The sequence below is a fragment of the Garra rufa genome, chromosome 8 (assembly GCF_049309525.1).
Source record: "Garra rufa chromosome 8, GarRuf1.0, whole genome shotgun sequence".
NCBI lineage: Eukaryota > Metazoa > Chordata > Actinopteri > Cypriniformes > Cyprinidae > Garra > Garra rufa.
This window is the reverse complement of record NC_133368.1, coordinates 42,319,522-42,338,376: the sequence shown is the minus strand read 5'-3', so window position 1 is coordinate 42,338,376 and position 18,855 is coordinate 42,319,522.

Sequence of the window (18,855 nt, the reverse complement as noted above, 5' to 3'; positions counted from 1 at the left end):
AACCCGTAGTCATGGAACAAAAATAGAGTAACAAAAGGACAGGGCACAGTTTTCAAAGGCCTGTATTTATTTGAACGAGGCCCTGAGCTTGGCCATGGCAACTCTTCTTTTATATATGGGTCGGCAAAACCACTCATACTATTCAGGATGGTTTTGTTTTGTTTTTTTTGTTTTTTGTTTTTTAATTAAAATAAAGGCCAAAATTTGTCTTTTGTGCCCTCGTTTCTGCTTCGAGTCATTAACCATGAGATATCCCGTAGATTGTTTTTTCCACTAGGCTCATCATAGCAGTATTCGCTGTTGTCAATGATGCTTGCCTTGAAATTGCTTAATATAGTAACACAGTACCATCTGAATGGGGAAACGTCTGTTTCTGCTCAGCAAAGAAAATAAGCAAAGAAAAAGAGGTTTATTTTCTGACACTGGTTAGTCACTCAAATATCTGCACTGTATCACTGCACAAAAATTAACACTGCACTGAAAATATTATAGCAATACAACATGCACAGATTATAAGCAAATATCAACATTTCACATTATTAAAAAAAATGTTATGTTATTGTGTATATGTTTTATTTTAGTTTTATTTATTATTTTGAATTAGCTTTTAATATTTACTTATAAAACTGAAAAAAGGAATTTCAAAATATTGTTTTTATATTTATTTATTATAAAATTTAGTAATTTTGTCAATACATTTTTATTTTCCTATATTTTTATTTCAACAATAGATTTCTCTAAAAATAATGATCATGCTATTTCTTTTCAGAAAATTAGGTTTTAGCATTATTATGGACGATCCTATGACTGTGTCATTCTTTCGCAGGGTTTGAAGCGTTACTTCTTTAATAATAGGATGGCTTCTTAGTGGTCAATATTTGCTTACACATACCCATTTTATAATGTTCCTAAGTTAAAACGAGTTCCTTTGAGTCTTTTATTTTTTTACCACTAGAATGCAATTTCCAACTAACCAAACAAACACAACCAACAATATAACGGCAAAAACACAATGGAAAGAATGTTTTGGCCAAGGTTTTGGCCGATTTACATGATTAATTGTTTTTCATTCATGCAACATCGCAAGACATTACTGAAAGAGCAAATAGCTAAGCACATGAGGGAATGTCATGACATTCAATACTGTTAGACGGCTTAAAGCAAATAAACACTGTGATTCATCTGGATCAACAGAAGGAAAGTTCCAGCTGATAGATGGTATGTTCTGTCAGACAGCGCAGACGTAAATGAATGTGCTAAAGGTATCCGTTTAGGTTACACAGTCAGTGCAAAGTACATTAAGACGCCCTGTTCGTTGCTCCGTAGATGTTCAGGCACAAAATAAGGCCACACACGCCCTGACTGGTATTAAATAACATGATTCCTTTCTGCAAATTGTCAAAAACAAAATATGTTTTCTTTATTAAAAAATATCCACATAAGTCAGTTCAGAGTACAAATCCACATCCACCATTACTTCACTGTTTGATAGTCACTCACTCAAGACAAAGATCTGTATTTCATTATTAAGAGCCTGTGCAGAAATGACAGTTCGAGTTGATGATTTCTTACCGTGAGCTTTGATTGCTATCTAGCCGTAAAACCCTACAAAGTATATGATGAATTCCAGTCAAAGGCAATGAGCGTGTCTCCATCAGTGAGGAACGTTTCTAGCAAGAAAGAGATGATTTATTGGAAATTAGTGTTGCCTAACATAATATCCGAGGAGAAAGAATCCAGAGTACATTAAACTTTCAAAAACAATAGCTGATGCAACTTGGATGAAGTTTGATCTTTGGTGAACACTGCAGTATCATTGTGGTATAATAATGACCCTGACTTTAATTAAAGCTCTGCACAAGTTACAAGCATTGATGGCTTCAAATGACAAATTACGCTAATTGTAATAATTAAAAATAATAGTTGTTTAATTGTATCAATATGCAGGTTGCCAAGTAGGCCTGTTGGATTAACCTCTATAAACCAAAGCTTTGCTGAAAATAAATGACATTTAATTCTCTTTAAAGTGATTACAGAAGACATTAAAGGGGTCATCGGATGCCTATTTTCCAAAGTTGATATGATTCTTTAGGGTCTTAATGAGAAGTCTATAATATACTTTGGTTAAATTACCATACCATTTCTCAATGGTAGTGTAAAAAAACACTCTTTTTACCTTGTCAAAATCAGCCCTTTTTAGAGGGAGCTATTCTGTTGCATGTTGCTTTAAATGCTAATGAGCTCTGCTCGCCCCACCCCTCTCTGCCGTGGGATGACGAGCCATAATGTTTACTTTAGCTGCATTTAACTTGCAAAACCAACACATTAATAAGAAAGGCCATTTGCAAAGATGCACTTCTGCTGTGGGTGAAGCTGCATCACAAATAATTTGCAAGCACATAGACGCATATGTAGATCGGGATCTGCACTTTCCTTTAAAAAACGAAAGTAACGTTAATCCTCTGCGTCTTCATTACTTTCAAATATTAAAAAACAACCACTGGCTGGATTTTTATCATTGTGGGGTGGTTGTGTACACAAATTGCCAACACACATTAATGTTCAAACAACATGTAAAAGTGAGTTTTGCTTCCGATGACCCCTTTAAAGGAATAATTAATCAAAAGCACATAACTTTAACCAATAAAAACATCTATAAGTACTTTTATGGTGCATTTTTGAAGCATTGAAATATAAATCAAGCTCCTTATTTGGAAAACAGAAGGATGGACATAATGCATAAAAAAGAAAATGAAAAGGGATGGCATGAGAGTTCATTTTTAGTAAAATGGTTACCTTAACTGATGGTTAACATTGCAGCAGTAAATCTAATGTAATATCATCATGCTGCCATCAACCTCTTAAAATTTGGAAGTGGACTTTTATAGACATATATTGCTAGTTAAATTAGGACACGCTCTCCCAAGGCAAAGTAAAGCTGGAAATAGGAGAGTAAAACCCCAAAAAGCAAACAAAAGCAAGCAGGTGTTTATATTAGTCAGAGTGGCTCCAAGGAGATCTGGGTGGGGATTGTCCATTATCGAAACCTGGCAAGCCCAAATCAGAAGCCCTGGGGGATCTTTCTATCGAAAGGAACCTCCCGAGCAACATTAAAAATGCTCTACGTGAGTCCAGAGACACACGAGAAGATGCGCTATCATGTTGTACAATTGCCCCGCAGGGTCTGACAACATGAGCGCTGGAAAACTGATGAAAGCAAGACGAGTATCGGTTGACTTTTCAGGACGAATGGAAAACTAAATAGACGAGACACTGATTGCTCGGCTTGCCTGTCATAAGTCATTGCCTGACATAAGTCAGAGCTCTGCCTTAATGCTCCAGACTTAGGGAAACAATGGTGCACCTGCCGAAAGCAGTCTCAACACACACTCTCACACATGGCAACAATGAGTCGACGCCTGTTGCGGAGGGTGTCCACTTGAAGGCACAGCATGGAAAACATGTCAAAACACTACAGTCTGGGATTAAAGGTCGGGCGATTACTTGTCACAGTCAGTGACTGATCGCAGGCCCGGGAACCTGAGTGCTCTTTGCATTTTCTGCAGATTTTAAGGGATTTAAACATGGTTAAATGTGTCAAACAGAGCTGAAAGCTAAAAACACTAAAAATAAACAATGAAAATAAGATTTCCGTCGCCAAAACTGTGTAAAATTGTTTTCTTTGGTTAACATTATCCGTTACGTCTCAAACAAAAAAAAAAAAACATTGAGTTTATCCTCTTATTGGTAGCAAATTAGCCAACAGTACTTAGCCAAAAAATACAAGGGTTGGGGGATGTGTAGTCTCTTGTAGCCAGACTTAAGGTCTAAACTGACGGCATAAAGTCTGGCCTAAATTGCAGCTTATTCTGGCCAAGAACCGCCCACATAGACGGCCATAGTAGTTTTGGTTTTATGTTCCGTTTAGAGGCGGATTTATCTGGAATAGATTATGCTGCAATAGACTGGTGACGAAACAAAACATAATAATGTAAATATATAAGTCTCTATGATTGATTATATAGAAAACATCCAACAATAGAGGAGACGGTGTGAAGATATTTTGGTCAAAAACTGTATCATTTTAAAAGTACTGATTATTAACTGAGAAATGAAGCACAATTTAGGGCCTCAAGCGTTTAACAATTTAATGTCACTCAGCTAAAAATATTTTGGCTTTTTCAAAATTCTTATCAAATGCTTATCAACAACGTATCTTGACTTGGATTCGAAATGGACTGATTAGAAAAGTGCATGCATTTTTAAAATTAGTAATATTCATTTAAAGCAAAAACGCATTAAATTAATCTAAAGTGGTGATAAAGATGTTTATAAATGTTCCAAAAAAACATTTATTTGGACAGTTTACAATAAATGCTGTTCTTTTGAACTTTCTATTTATTAACAAATCCAGAATAAATAAATCAGAGTTTCCATAAAAATATTAAAGAACAAAAACTGTTTAACATTAATAATAATCAGCGAATTAGAATGATTTCTGTAGGATCATGTGACACTAAACATTGGAGTAATGACGCTGAAAATTCAGGTTTGAAATCACAGGAATGAATTACATTTTAAAATATACTAAAATAGACAGCATTTTTTAAATTGTAGTAATATTTCACAATATTACTGTTTTTATTGTATTTTTGCTTAAATAAATGCAACCTTGATGACCATAAGAGACTCTTTCAAAAATATTTAAAAGTCCCCTAAACTTTGAATTGAAATGCATATTTTACAACTTGCTGCAGAACTTTAGGTGTTAAATTTCATGCCCACCCAACCCTAACACTTCCCAAAAAAACAAAAAAAATGATTTGAATACACATTCCCCCAAAACCTTAAGTACAGGGCAAGGAGAAGCACATTTAGGGCATGACCGTCTGGCTCCTCCCCAGCGTTAAAAGCTAAAGCTTTCACTGTAATGGCAAGGAGGTCCCTGGCCAGAAGGCACACTAATTCAAGTGTACAAGAGTCAGAGCACACATCTCAGGCCAACCAACATGGTTTTGTGCATAAAAAAGCACAACTCCAGCCTGCTGGGTGGTAACTCCTCTCGTGACATGGAAGCTTTTCACAGAGGTTTGCTTCAGGGCTCTGTTATTACTCAGTAGGTAAATATCCTTGATGTGTCACAAAAAAAGTCACTTTAGGCAACTTTTCGAATGAGGTGTTTGAGCAACTCTTATTTTGATGATCACTGTGGCAACGCGACCTCAAAACTTAAGCCAGTGCTTCAGGGAATGTTGACTATCTGCTCCGATTAACGTATTGGTAGTGATGCAGATAAAAATCTGTTAAGAAAACATTGTACAAGACTCAGAAGCCAGTTTTCATTCCTTCCAGCTATCAAATTAGACTGACAAATGTTGTTTCAACAAACACACTGTCTGTGCTGGTTTAATGATAGTCTATCTATAGCCATAACTAGACTATGCCATTTAGAAGAAAATTGACTGATTAAAAATGTCTTTCTTTTGTAGCAAGCTGACTAAGCTAAGATGGCTAAGACTGCTAAAAGCATCCAAAACAACCATTGCTGGTGACCAGCTAGGTAACTAGCAGTATCTAGTTCTGGCAGGGTTCTCTCAAAATAGTGAACAAACTTTCATCCAGTAGAATAGAATTTTCAAAGTTATCTGGTTTTTAATGTATTTGAAATATTGGCACAAAAATAGAACGTTTTATTTTGGACATTCATCTAACATTTTTAAATGACAAGCACCGCTATGATGGATTCTAACTTCCAGTTGGGTGCTCTCGTGATCTGGTCTCCATTGTAGTCAATGTTAAAATGGGCTAAAACATTGACTTGTTTACTGAACGTAAACAATGCCACTGAACCGAACAAAACTTATATATTTTGCTGATTATTGCTGCTGAAAATGGTCAATTATTGTCATGTTTTGGGCTGTAATAATCAGTCGGACCAGGAAAAACATTTGGAGTATAAACTGCCAAAAGTTATAACAAATAAAGGAGAAGAGTGCAAAAAAAGTCTGAGTAACAAAAGAGCCAGGATTTCCAGGGCAAGAATCTTGACAACATTTGTGATTGCTCTTATCATTTATGGTCATGTAGGTGAAATATTAGGCTTAATATCTTAACTTAACTTATTAGTTTGTCAAAACATTGCATCCTTTCCTGCTTATATAGTCCTTCTATATATTATTTTAGCAGCTTCCACACATTTTTTCCCATGTTTTAGACAGCATAAACTATCAGAATAACGTAGTCAGTAGTATATTAACCGTGCAATCCATGCGGTTGTTGACATCCCAAGTACACTATATTGGCAAAAGTATTGGGAAACCCCATTCCAATGAATAGTTTTGACTACTGTAGATATTTTCATCGTTACAATGCTATCCTGATGTTTAAGCATATAATGATATTCTAGGGGATTGTGTTCTTCTAATTTGATAGAAACAGCTTTGACAGGACCCTTTTCTATTCTAACATGACAATGCCTCTGTGTATAAAGCAAGGTTCAACAAGAAATGATTGATTCAGTCAGTGTGGAAGAACTTGACTGGTCTGCATTAAGTAAAGTCCTAATCCCAGCTGAACATCTCTGGAGTGACTTTAAATGCAGAATCCAAACACCAATGACTTGTAACTATGGGTACATTCATTTTTGTCACTTCCAAAATGGTTGCAACAGAGATGGAAATACAATTTATAAATACATGAATTGTTTCCATCTTTGTTGCCACAGTTTTAGAAGTGCCTTTTTCTGTTCTAAAGAAGGGGTGTCCCAATACTTTTATAGTCCATATAGTGTATGTACAATTCAACAAACAAGTGATGTTTGGTGTTTTTGGCTCAAGGTCTGCATTTAAAGTCACACCAGAGGTGTTCAGCAGATGTTTTGCTTTCTGCAGGCATGTCAAGTTCTTCCACACTGACTGAATTAATCATTTCTTTTTGAACCTTGCCATATACAAAAAGGCATTGTCATGTTAGAATTGAAGAGGGTCCTGTCAAAACTGTTGCTGTAAAATTAGAAGCACACAATCCCCTATAATATCACTGTATGCTTAAACATTAAGATTTGTACTCATGGAAATTACTAAATTAGGATGGATGTTCTGATTGTTTAGAGAACATTCAGAAATAAAGTTTTCATAACTTAAGAGAATGTTAGCAAAATGTTCTTAAACATACTTTTTTTAACCAGCGAAATGTCTTTGGTGAACCAGGTTAATAATCTTTTCCTGGAAATGGCATGACTGTCATAGTTTCACAAGTTAGCGCAGAACCAAACCAGCACTAATTAAAATAACCAAATGAGAATTCATACTAGTCTAAACTGGTCTTTAGATGAAGCATCTGGGTAACTGACCAAATCGTGACGCAAGTGCAAACCCTATATATGTGCCCTCATCTGTTTTCAGTGTAGGTAACCTCATGTCACTTTGTGTCATCTATCCACTCAGCAAAAATTATGGTCATTGTGACACTGTAATGTGATGAAACTATGGCACAATCTGCTTTTTAAAACCATTTTTGTAGGTTTAACGCTATATAAACGGCTCAGACAATATGTTAATTGGGTTAGAAACACCAGAGACCAGAGGAAATGCAAAGCCTCGTTCCAGTCAACTAAGACTTCAGAAAAAAATTAGGATAATGTTTGTAAAATGATAAAATGGAATGTTTAACCAAGAAAAAAAAAACTTTTAAAACATTTTAAAAATACTGGATGTTCTGAATGTTTGGAGAACATTCCGAAATAAAGTTTCCATAACTTAATAAGAATGTTAGCAAAATGTTCTTAAAACATACTTTTGTACTTTTTGTTTTGCAAAATGTCTTTGGTCAACCAGGTTAATAATATTTTCCTGGAAATGGCATGGCTGTCATAGTTCACAAGTTAAACCAGAACCAAACCAGCACTAATGAGAATAACCAAATGAGAATTTACACAAGTCTAAACTGGTCTTTAGATGAATGTTTGCTAAAAACACTTCATAAAAAAAGACAAATATAAAAAAAGTATTGGAGAAAAACCTAAAAGACTTCAGAAAAAGTCATGAGAGATGGGTTTCCCATGTGAAATGAGTTAAACAATGCATTACAATGCATAATCCATAAAGATGCATTTAGGCATTAAAGGAGCATCCAATGAGAAGATGGCCAGTCAGGATCATCAACTTTGTCTTTGCGACAAATACTAGTTATTAAAATATAATTCGAATATCTCCTTACTTTTCCACCCCGACACATTCATGGTTGTTTTTGCTGAGGCTTTGCGGCCAGCATTAGCCTATTTTTACAAGTCCCCAATTCCAAAAACTGTCCGGTACGAAATGTTCCTTACAGACAAATTTGCTGTGTGTTTTCGTAGGACTCTTTAAACCAGCAGCGTGCCGCCAAACTGTAGCTCTGGTCGCGTCACGGGGAAACGAAACAACTCTTTTGTTTTGTCACAGTGAAGAAAGGCACAAACATGAACCATGACTCTAAAACAGCAAGCCAGCTATAACGTAAACTAGTGACACAAGTGCTACTGTCCAATGCATAAATACTGCAAAAGCTTATGCAAAGCACGGTGCGGAGATTGGATTAGACGAGTCCTTTGTCATGTATAATGTTACACTGCTCATTAATAATGCTTAAAATGGGGCTTCAACCCGATGACGTAAATAGGTACTGTACAAGCCACACAGCCAATGAGCGCTAAAAAAAACTGCGCCTACGTCACGGCCTCAAATGTAACTTTTAGAACCGGATGCATGAAATGGTCACAAAAAGCATAAAAATGACCCGTTTTTTTACTTTGTAATATATTTTGTGACAGATATTACTGTTTTAAGCAGTGTGCAACATGTATACATCTGTTAACATCTCAAAAAATGTGTTTTTGGGTTTTGTGACCCTTTAAGCTCTAGCACATTATTATCATGTAAATAAAGACTGGATCAGGTTCAGTAGGAAATTGAATTAAACCTGTTCATTAGAAGGGGGTGTCCCAATACTTTTGGCAAAATACTGTATCTCCAGTATGGCACCCTATACTGTATATGTGCCCTCATCTGTTTCCAATGCAGGTAACCTCATGTCGCTTTGTGTCATCTATCCACTCTGCAAAAAGATAGTCATTGTGACACTGCAATATGATAAAACTATGGCACCATCTGCTTTTTAAAACCATTTTCATAGGTTTAACACTATATTATGGGCTCAGAAAATATGTTAATTGGACTAGAAGCACCAGAGACCAGTGGAAATGCAAAGCATTGTTCCAGTCAGCCAAGACTTAAGAAACAATTAGGATAATGTTTGCAAAATGATAATATGGAATGTACCTTTACTGTTTGTATAACTAAGAAAAAAGAAAAACTTTTAAAACATTTAAAAATTCTGGATGTTCTGAATGTTTGGAGAACATTCCGAAATAAAGTTTTCATAACTTAATGAGAATGTTAGCAAAATGTTCTTAAAACATACTTTTGTACTTTTTGTTTTGCAAATATCTTTGGTCAACCAGGTTTATAATCTTTTCCTGGAAATGGCATGGCTGTCATAGTTCACAAGTTAGACCAGAACCAAACCAGCACTAATGAAAATAACCAAATGAGAATTCACACTGGTCTTTAGATGAATGTTTGCTAAAAGTACTTAGAAAAGTACTAAGAAATAAAGTATTGGAGAAAAACCTGAAAGGCTTCAGAAAAAGTCATGAGAGATGGGTTTCCCATGTGAAATAAGTTAAACAATGCATTAGTTAAGCTCTAGCACATTATTATCATGGAAACAAAGACTGGATCAGGTTCAGTAGGGAATTGTACTCAATTAGTTTTATATCTCGCCAGTGTAAATCTGCCAACCCTTTTCAGTTTTTTCCATAAACTATTCAGGTTATGAATGTTCTCTTGGGCCAGAGGGAAATGTACCCCACCTTTAGAAGAGGCTCCTCTCTGTTGTGGTCGCTGGCTCATTTAACGTTTTAATTTCTTAATTTATCACCACAGTTTTGAACTTTGTCTGGAGTTTTGCTTCCTTCGAGTTGACGTGCCCGGCGCGTGTCCCCACCCCTGTGGAGCTCTGTCACAGTGCATGTGTGTGACTCCCGTCTGCTCCTTTAATCTCCCACTTTGTGGGCCTCTCAGTCATAACCACAAAAGAAAAATGGTATGCTCTCACTTTCTTTCTCTCCGTCCCCCCTCTGTGTTATTCTCATGATTTTTAATTCCCCATTCAGGCTCTCATGCACTGCAAAGGTTAAAGGTGCACTCAGTAATGTTTTCCTCATTAAAAATGGTTTTACACATAGAGATATGAATAGCACTTTTGACTAATGTAATTAGAATGATGTAGACGTCAGAGTAGGGCTGTTCCATTTTACATGGAGAGGGATCACATGACCAGACTTGTCAAGTCTGGACCATCCACTTTTTCAGTGACTTGGATTCCAGATGTGAGAGTAATTCTATGAAACTGGTGCTTTTTCTAATAAATATTTTTTGTTTATTATGGAAATAGTTTAAATATAGCAAAATGCATGTATTTATAAAATGTGAATTGAGATTTATATCATCATATTATTATCTAAAAAAATAAGTTTTCCATTGATGTATGGTTTGTTAGGATAGGTGTCACGTATCTGGTCTATCTCATCATGAACTCTTGCACACACATTCTGGACTGCAATCCCCATAAGCCACTGCACCAATCACTGCACACATCTGTTCCTCGTTTTCCACTGAACTGATTGCTGCACACACCTGTTTCAAATTTACCCACATGCATTTAAGCCACTCACACACACAGCCACCTTGCGAAGTCTTATTGTTCCTATGGTCGTAATTCTAAGCGTTTATCTCTGTGTTGGATTCTCTGTGTATGACTCTGGACTGTGTACCCCGTTATTGATTCCTGCTACCTGCCATTGCGACCATTGCCTGTGTATCGAACTGTTTCCTGGATTTCCTACGTTGTTCCTGTTTTCCTGGTGATTATTCCTGCCTGTTTACGATTCTCAATAAATGCTGCAAATGGATCCGCACGTCTCAGTCTGACTCCCTGTGACAATAGGACAGTATTTGGCCAAGACACAACTATTTGAAAATCTGGAATCTAAGGGTGCAATAAAATCAAAATATTGAGAAAATTGCCTTTAAAGTTGTCCAAATTAAGTCTAAAATCTAAAATTTTGACCCATACAGTGTATTTTTGGCTATTGCTACAAATATACCAGTGCTACTTCAGACTGGTTTTGTGGTCTAGGGTCATAAATATATATTAACAATGTCTTTAAAGACTAAAAAGTACAAAAAAGCATTTATTTATAATAAATTAAAATGAATTTATAATAGTTTCAAAATAACTAATTTTAAGATTGCACAGCTGTGTTAATGTTAAGTGCACTAATATTATACTAATCCAAGGCTGTTATTCTCCTGCTACTCGATTTTCAACACTCTACAACAGAGAAATCCCAACATCTTGCACCACTAGTGGCTGCATGCTGTAGATCTGCAGAAAGAAATGTTTACAAACCCTGGTTTCAAATGTACACCCATATATCTGTCTCAAATTACCATTGCTTGTCACCAGTAAACTAATGCGCTTGCACAGCTCCATATGATGAAGAGGGGATGGCAACTAAGGCCTGCGTGTTTCTGACAGGTCCCGTGTGAACAAATGTCAATGTGAAATTACATTAACTGTTTTATAACCAGACGCGATTTACTTTAAAGTTTAGAGCGTTGTAGAGCGTTGTAGAGAAATATCCGTTATTAAGCAGCTGCCATCTTTAAAGCCCTGAGGGATCTCTCAAATGTGTTGCACGGAGCAAGAAACTGTCTGATTGTGGGTCTCATTGTGGTTAACCCCAATGCTGTGTTGAACTTGACATTTTGTGACCTTGTTTATATTTGGAGTCTGTGTCACAAAGAATTATAGTACTTTCAGTAAACGGATATTTCTCTACAACGCTCTAAACTTTAAAGTAAATCGCGTCTGGTTATAAAACAGTTAATGCAATTTCACATTGACATTTGTTCAAATGTGCATTGTTGTGTCTTCATTACATTATATGACAGTTTTGAGAAAAATATTTAATCGTGCAGACTTGAAGCCTCCAGCGTGAAATTGACCCCAACTTTATGCATTTCAGCAGATGGTAAAAAAAAAAAAAAAAAGATGGCAGTCAGGCTGGCGGCCAATAGTTGTCAGAAACACACTGATGTCGTATTGAACGGCAATTCCTGTTCATTTCTTTGTCTAAGGCCGTATAAAGTCTTTTTGAACCAGCGAGATGTAAATGTGTTTGGAAAAGCCTCCAATTCCGAGAAGCAAGTGTGTGTAGTCAGCATTTATTTTCAAAGGCCTTTGGCTAATGGGATGGACGTACTCGAGAGCTCAAATCAATGTCACGGACAAGTCAGGACTTGTTGCCAGGTCTCTGTCTCATAATCAGCCTACAAAAACATGATAAACACACTGTAGGGAATACTCCCTTCATAAAAAGTCAAAAAATCTTCAAATAATCAAAGACTTTGGCTCGAGTTAATTAAGCTGACACCGAACCTGACAATGCTTTAATTCCTTGACCTCCTTTAAAGTAAAGCAGAGTGTGAACGACTGATCTCAGTTGTTTGTATAATCATTACCTCTTCTTGTAGTCGTTCTTTTTCTTTGATGTGTTCACAGTCCAGTGTTCCTTGGCTAGGATATGTTAGTTTAAGCCAGTCTTTCTTGTGGTTTTCCGGGCTGGCTATTAAACTATGCACTTTTTTTTTTCCTCCGTCAGTGTTTACGTTTGCTAAACTTGTGGGATATTAGCAATGTCTTTAATATTTTCAGTTGGCCATACAGTGGATTACTCATCTTCTCCTTGGCAATTCTAGCATTTTCTCTCTTTTTTTTCATTTTTGCCTTTTCTACTCTTAGTAATGGCTTTTCCAATCCTGTCATTAAATAGTTTTATATCTGTTTGTGCAATAATGTTTTGTTCTGCTTTAGTCAAAGAGCCAAATCATAAAGTTCTCTGCCAGTAGGGCAGGAAGTCTGTGGCACCATCACTGTCTTTCGCATCTAACGCCATTTCTCACTCTTGCCTGACGTATCTTGCCAAAGCCAACCGCTCAGCAGCTTGCGAATGTACGTGACGGCCGATTTTTTTAAAATGACAGTCCCTTTGAAGGCTGATGAATTGTCCACCTTTGATCTGATATTAGTTTAATACGGAGCACAGTGTGTGGCCTGGGAAAAACGAGCCCACCTTCTAAAGATTCATTGCATGACTTTAGAATGTCCTGCATTTATATATGCGTAGATATTAATCTTAAACACATTCTGCTTTCCAAACAATGAACATTAGAGACAGTTGAACTGTTATCCATTTTTCATTTGCATCTGGAGCCAGACTGGAATTTCTTCAGCCCACTTTAGGCCTCTTTTCTCAAGTACCTTTTGAGAGCTTATAAACCAAAGCAGCAGTAAAATACGAGATAAATATATGATCACGTGCCGGCTCCGTTCCAAAACCTAGCTGCCTTGCTGTCTACGGCTTAACTGTTTTCTAAGAGAAGCATTCTAACTGTATAAGAACCTTATAAGTGGCTGATTGGAAACAGACTGACCTAGCATTGAATGTGAATTTGGCCAAAAGCAGGCCTCAAAATCATGATGCCTACCTTTTGGAGACTGTGACACCCTGCCTAAATAGGCAGCTCATCAGGTTTTAGCAGAGCGATAATCGCAAGTCCAAGTCTTATATCTGTGGGCCGTCACTACAACACATTTGAAACTACAGACCAGTACAACATGTTTTACTTTTATCCAACTCTACAAAAGTTTAAATGTACCTTTAGGCTGGTGTAAAACAAATATACCACTCCTACTATGTGATGATGTGGCAGATTCCTAGTAAAGGATTTTCATGGTGCAGTGCAAAAGACCCGTCAACATACCGGCGTCTTGAATGACAGATAAAGATGTGTGACTAGAAGGTGAGTAAATGAGAAAAGGGATCCGATTACGCGGTCTACAACATTCAAGCTTCTAACCAAAGTACACTAAACTATTTCTAAGAACAGATTATGTGAAAACCATTTACTATTTTATTATTTTCCTGTATTCTATATGATGTTTAAAATTGTACGTTTCTTGACCATGTGGTAGTACAAAAAGACAAAGTTATACCAAAAATGATATTAAAACACCATAAAATAGTCACATTTATTCATCAGCAGATGTTTTTATCCAAAGCGACATGCATTGCATTCAAGGCACATGGTTTCAGTTTTCGCTTGGGAATCAAACCCATGACCTTGTAATGCTAGCGCCGTGTCCTGCTTTATCAGCTACAGGTAGGCTATAATGTATACATTTACATTACATTTATGCATCTGGTAAATACCTTTTTCCAAAATGACTTATCCAATAGGACGTGAATTCAGGGTACACATTTGATCAGTTTTTGCTTTTCCTGTAAACTAAACTAATGACCGTGGCATTTCCATCGCCATTCTGTACTGTTTGAGCTACAGAAAGGATACAATATATACATTTAGAGTACTTTTATGCATTTGGTAGATACTTTTATCTAAAATTACATGCTAGCGCTGTGTCCTATTATTTCAGTGACAGGAAGGATATAATATATACGTTTAAGTTACGTTTATGCATTTAGTAGATACTTTTTTCCAAAATGACTTTTATCCAGTGGGACTTAGATTGCATTCAAGGTACACATTTGTTCAGTTCTTGCTTTCCTTGGGAACTGAACCCATGACCTTGGCATTTCTATCACTGTGCTGTACTGTTGGGCTACAAGAAGCATAAAATATATACATTTACATCACATGTATGCATTTGACAAATGCTTTTATTCAAAGCGAATTGCATTACATGCAAAGGTACATTTTATCAGTTCATGCATTTACTAGGAATCAAACCCATGGCCTTGGCATTGCTAGCATTGTGTCCTACTGTTTCAGCTACAGGAAGGATATAATATATACATTTACTTCACATTTATGCATTTGTCAGATGCCAAAATGAGGTACATTGCATTCAAGGTACACATTTTATCAATTCTTGCTTTCTCTGGGAACCGAATTCATGACCTTGGCATTTCTATCTCTGTGCTGTACTGTTTGAGCTGCAGGAAGGATATAATGTGCATTTACATCACATTTATGCATTTGGCAGATGTTTTTTTTTTCTCTCAAAACGACTTGCATTACATGCAAAGGTACATTTTATCAGTTCATGCATTTCCTAGGAATCAAACCCATTACCTTGGCATTGCTAGTGTTGTATCCTACTATTTCAGCTTCAGGAAGGATATGACATATGTGACCCTGGACCACAAAACCAGTCATAAGGTTAAATTTTACAAAACTGAGATATATAGATCATATGAAAGCTCAATAAATAAGCTTTCTATTGATGTATGGTTTGTTAGGATAGGACAATATTTGGCCGAGATACATCTATTTGAAAATCTGGAATCTAAGGGTGCAAAAAAATCAAAATACAGAGAAAATTACCTTTAAAGTTGTCCAAATTAAGTTCTTAACAATGCATATTACTAATCAAAAATTACATTTTGATAGGTTTACAGTAGGAATTTTACAAAAAATCTTAATGTAACATGATCTTTACTTAATTTCCTAATGATTTTTGACATAAAAGAAAAATCTATAATTTTGACCCATACCATGCATTTTTGGCTATTGCTACAAATATACCCCAGCGACTTAAGACTGGTTTTGTGGTCCAGGGTCACATATACATTTACATCACATTTATCCGAAATGACTTACATTGCATTCAAGGTACACATTTGATCAGTTCTTGCTTTCCCTGGGAACTGAACCCATGACCCTGGCATTGCTATCTCCTTGCTGTACAGTTTGAGCTATAGGTAGGATATAACGTAAAAAAATGACATCACATTTATGCATTTGGCAGATGCTTTTATTCCAGAAAACTTACATTACATGCAAGGTACATTTAATGAGTTCATGCATTCCCTAGGAATCGAACTCATGACCTTGGCATTGCTAGTGCCATGCTTTTCTGTTAAATGCACTATAGAAATGCAAGGCACATAAAAGTAGTCCACAGAAGTTCTGTGTTATATTTCAAGTCTTCTGTAGCCATTTGATAGCTTTGTGTGAGGAACAGTCCAAAATTTTCCTCACACAAAGCTATCAGATGTCTTTGGAAGACATGAAATAGAACACAGAAGTCCCGCGGACTACTTTTATGGTGCCTTTTGTCATTTTTGGAGCTTAAAAGCCTCAATCTTCAATTCCCATTCACTTCCATTGTATGAAAAATAGCACCTCTAAGATTAAAAAAAAACTTTCTGTGTTTAACTGAAGAAAGAAAGTAATTTAGGACGAGTAAACGATAACAGCATGTTCATTTTTGAGTGAATTGTTTTACGACCCAAGAGACCACAGTTAGCACAGGTCAAGCGTGGTCCTACAAGCCCTGCTGCTGTCAAGTCCATTGGAAACTTTAGCCAGAACCCGATGCCAACAGCAGCGAGGTCTGGCAGCGGGCGCTGGCGTAGAGGCTGATTAGCTCTGCAGGCATTAGAGGATTATTACCTGATTGGTGGCTTTCAGAGAGGCAACCCGACGAGCTCCCATGTTTCGATGCGGCTGAATCCCACAAGGCCATCATTCTTGGAATTAAGGGTTCATGTGGCGCTTGATCTCCCAGTGCCAGGTGCAGGGGAACCCAGAGGTGCACTAGGATTTATGAAGAAATTTGAGTATCTGCAAGAGCGTCAAGTCAATCCCAGAACGAGGCATGCATACGCTGGCACGCTAACATGCGCGTACACAAACCCGCAGGTCAAGTGCACAAGGCCATTCTTGTCATCCAACCCTCTTGACTGGGACATTGAGACACGCATAAAAATATTTGATAATACCACTGCTGTTTTACAATCCTGCGGTTGCGTAAATTAAACTGGCCTGCGTAGAAGCCAAATAATAAAATTACAAGTCAAAGGTATAAGCCTCAAGCCACGTTTACTAATCATCTTATCATAATCCTGTGAAAAATGTTGTATCGGATCCAAAAATCAGATTGAGGCAATAATAAGAAATCTGATCTGAATCTGAAATATAATACATACCATAAAAGTGAAAAAAAAAAAATCACCTCATGTAATTCTGCTGCAAAGATTCCAATATTTTGGTTAAATATTTCATGATGTTGACCTAAAATTGCTCGAACAAATTTAATTTGCAACATTGTGGACAAAGAAATCTCACGAAGTGTTGTATTTCCGTAGGGTTTGGAGCTTGTCTCGAGTCTAAACATCTTTCCTGGCTGCCGTGTTCAACCTTCCTGAATGAGTCGGAGCAAACCACAGAGGCGCAAAGACTACGAAACCGACTAATTGTCTGCTGTGTTTTGGAAATATGTCTGGCCGTTGATGTTTCAGTCTCAGTGTCATCTTGAAAACGCAACATCCCCCTTCGTGTCCACCCATGTGATAATCATTTAGCTCTGTTGCGGAATATCTGACTGTAAACGGTCGTACATGTCAAGGTCTCGTAAAAGCCGGCGTGGAAGCTTTTAAAAGCAGCTTGTTTCACCAACCAGCTTTACCTGGATTTGTGAGGGCTCCGTTTTTCCATCTGCTCCCACACTAATTTAGGTCGTTCTTTCTTTACTTCCTCCCCCCCTCCCCAACTTCCCATGACTTTTCCCAAAAACCTGATCTCAGCACCAGCCCAACCTCCATCCCTTCCCGTTACCCAGCCCATCCCAGCGTGTCTTTGTTCCAGCGCATGATGTAATGCTCGAACAAGCTCTCGGGGACCTGGGAGATACAAGCCTCGACAAAGGGAACTAGATCTCTTTTCATGCATGAGATCTAGATAGAGCTGCATGTTTCGACAAAGTGCAGGGAGAAGGAGAGGGCGAGAGCGAGCGCGTTAGAGCGAGCGAGAAAGCCACTTGTGTATAAATACTGATTACAGCGATAATGACTCAGATGAGTGTAGCATAATAAGGTCTTGATTGGTCCCCCTGCATTACATTACAGTGTCACGGGAAAAGAATTTTAAACACTGGTCAGGTTCGAACATTAAGGTGTAGTTTGTCTCTCATCTCATCATTTGATCCACACATGCAGCCACCAATTGCCCCCGCTAGATCATGGTTTATTTTTACCCCGAGCTCTGAGGGAGCGGGCGAGGAGCGATCTAACCGCTGTTTTGACGTTTCAGACCAAAACAAAGCCATTTCTCACAAATAAATCGACATCACGTAAACTCTGTTGTCTGCTGGATTCGCATGGATTTGAGAGATCACAGAGGCCTTATTTTCTGCCGGAACAAATTGATTGGGTCTCCGGAACTGGATACGGCACATATTTTAAAGGATCCTCAAACGCCTCCGGTGCGTGTGTTTAATGGAAAATCGAGTATAACTACATGTTTACATTTTCAGAAGAAATGTGAGTAGTGCTTTTCTCCACCGAAACACGCCACAGCCGTGCCAGGGTATTGTTAAGTTGCCCGTCAAGTAGTTGCTATTATGTTGCATTGTATAGGTGGGTATAGCTAGTATAGGTCAAAAGAGTACACCCCAAAGTCTTTATGACTTTGTTGAGACAGGCAGAGATTTTTCTGGCTGCCTGACTCCCTTTAGTTTTCTGAAGTCTGAAAAGGAAAAAGAAAAACACATGAAATGCAGTTTTCATAAGATTATGGTTTGTTAATTATTTGGATACTCCTATCCTATAATCAACACTGAACTGACATCGTCTGAATCGTCAGTAGAGCTGTTTTATAGCTGAATTAAGTTTGCTTAATAGCTAATGAACTTTGCAACACTGACAGTGTCATTGAACTAAATTGA